This window comes from Schistocerca serialis, unplaced genomic scaffold (genome assembly GCF_023864345.2).
Source record: "Schistocerca serialis cubense isolate TAMUIC-IGC-003099 unplaced genomic scaffold, iqSchSeri2.2 HiC_scaffold_360, whole genome shotgun sequence".
In the NCBI taxonomy this organism is placed as follows: domain Eukaryota; kingdom Metazoa; phylum Arthropoda; class Insecta; order Orthoptera; family Acrididae; genus Schistocerca; species Schistocerca serialis.
The window spans coordinates 2501-5000 of NW_026047934.1; the positions used below are offsets into that span (position 1 = coordinate 2501).

Genomic DNA, 2500 nt, shown 5'->3' on the forward strand with positions numbered 1-2500 from the left:
AACGCCGAGTTAAGGCGCCCGAATCGACGCTCATGGGAAACCATGAAAGGCGTTGGTTGCTTAAGACAGCAGGACGGTGGCCATGGAAGTCGGAATCCGCTAAGGAGTGTGTAACAACTCACCTGCCGAAGCAACTAGCCCTGAAAATGGATGGCGCTGAAGCGTCGTGCCTATACTCGGCCGTCAGTCTGGCAGTCATGGCCGGTCCTTGCGGCCGGCCGCGAAGCCCTGACGAGTAGGAGGGTCGCGGCGGTGGGCGCAGAAGGGTCTGGGCGTGAGCCTGCCTGGAGCCGCCGTCGGTGCAGATCTTGGTGGTAGTAGCAAATACTCCAGCGAGGCCCTGGAGGGCTGACGCGGAGAAGGGTTTCGTGTGAACAGCCGTTGCACACGAGTCAGTCGATCCTAAGCCCTAGGAGAAATCCGATGTTGATGGGGGCCGTCATAGCATGATGCACTTTGTGCTGGCCCCCGTTGGGCGAAAGGGAATCCGGTTCCTATTCCGGAACCCGGCAGCGGAACCGATACAAGTCGGGCCCCTCTTTTAGAGATGCTCGTCGGGGTAACCCAAAAGGACCCGGAGACGCCGTCGGGAGATCGGGGAAGAGTTTTCTTTTCTGCATGAGCGTTCGAGTTCCCTGGAATCCTCTAGCAGGGAGATAGGGTTTGGAACGCGAAGAGCACCGCAGTTGCGGCGGTGTCCCGATCTTCCCCTCGGACCTTGAAAATCCGGGAGAGGGCCACGTGGAGGTGTCGCGCCGGTTCGTACCCATATCCGCAGCAGGTCTCCAAGGTGAAGAGCCTCTAGTCGATAGAATAATGTAGGTAAGGGAAGTCGGCAAATTGGATCCGTAACTTCGGGATAAGGATTGGCTCTGAGGATCGGGGCGTGTCGGGCTTGGTCGGGAAGTGGGTCAGCGCTAACGTGCCGGGCCTGGGCGAGGTGAGTGCCGTAGGGGTGCCGGTAAGTGCGGGCGTTTAGCGCGGGCGTGGTCTGCTCTCGCCGTTGGTCGGCCTCGTGCTGGCCGGCGGTGCAGGATGCGCGCGCCTGCGCGGCGTTCGCGCCCCGGTGCTTCAACCTGCGTGCAGGATCCGAGCTCGGTCCCGTGCCTTGGCCTCCCACGGATCTTCCTTGCTGCGAGGCCGCGTCCGCCTTAGCGTGCTCCTCCGGGGGCGCGCGGGTGCGCGGATTCTCTTCGGCCGCCATTCAACGATCAACTCAGAACTGGCACGGACTGGGGGAATCCGACTGTCTAATTAAAACAAAGCATTGCGATGGCCCTAGCGGGTGTTGACGCAATGTGATTTCTGCCCAGTGCTCTGAATGTCAACGTGAAGAAATTCAAGCAAGCGCGGGTAAACGGCGGGAGTAACTATGACTCTCTTAAGGTGGCCAAGTGGCGGCGGTGTGGCTGCATCCGGACTTGGCTTTTCGAAGTGCGGTCTTGATGTAGTCGTGCTGCTGCTGCGAGGTGCCTTCCTTGGGTTATGGTTACAGGGAGAGTGATGCGCAATACATGGGCTTAGCCCTCTTAGCCTCTCCTCTCCTGCGGTCTTCTCCCCTTCTCGTGGGCCCGCTGATTTTCGCAGAGTGGAAGACCGCACCAGGGGCTTGGGGGGGTTACCAGCCCCCCCTCGCACTATCCCTTTTTTTTAGTTGGGGGCAGTATTCAGAGAAAAAGTGGTGGCCCTTCCGCTGAAGGTGCCACCCCAACTCCCCCAGCACCTAGCCGGCCAACCGGCCGTGCCGAAAATCTTGTAACTTTTGCAGCTGTATACGCCTGTAGTGAGTGCCACCGCAGCTTCACCACCAAGAACGGTCTCGGGGTCCATCGCCGCCGCCAACACCTTGCGGCCGCCAACGCGGAGATCGTCACGGAGAGGCATCGCGCGAGGTGGACGGAGGAAGAAGTCCTGTCGCTCGCCAAGGCGGAGGCCGAACTGTTCCTCGAGAGGGACGCCCGGTTCTTCTTTGTAAATCAAGAGCTCATCAGGATGTTCCCCGACCGAACGCTTGAGGCAATCAAGTGCCGACGGCGGCAAGCTGCCCACAAGCAGCTTGTCCGCCAATTCATGGAGGCGCTTGAGATCGGTCGGGGGGAAGAGCCGGTGTCCCGCCGGGGAGCAGCGAGCCCGCTGCCTGACGCGGGCGAGGCCGCTGCGCCGCCCGTCGACGCAGCCGAGGACTTCGCGGCCGACACCACCGGGCCGCCGCCGGAGGGGCCGACTGACGCCGCCATCTGGGAGCATCTGGCGGGGCTACCCGCTTCCGCCCAGCGTTTCTCTGCCCTGGATCGTGTCATAGGTCTGGGGCGGGGCACGCCGCCCGATGTCATCCTGGGCATGCTCCCGGATGCCCTTGCGTCGGTCGGGTCCAGAGGGGAGAGATCGATCACCAGGACACAGCGGCCGCGCCAACCATCGAAGCGGCCGCCTGCCGCGCCGCCGACGCAGAAGCGCAAGCGGCGCCGCTGGGAGTACGCGAGAACGCAGGATGCCTTCC

At 62.4% G+C, this 2500-nt stretch overlaps 1 pseudogene; it reads left to right on the plus strand.

Moving 5' to 3' along the window:
• The window catches only part of LOC126445776 (large subunit ribosomal RNA), a 7956-nt pseudogene that overhangs the window by 1498 nt on the left and 3958 nt on the right, over positions 1-2500 (plus strand).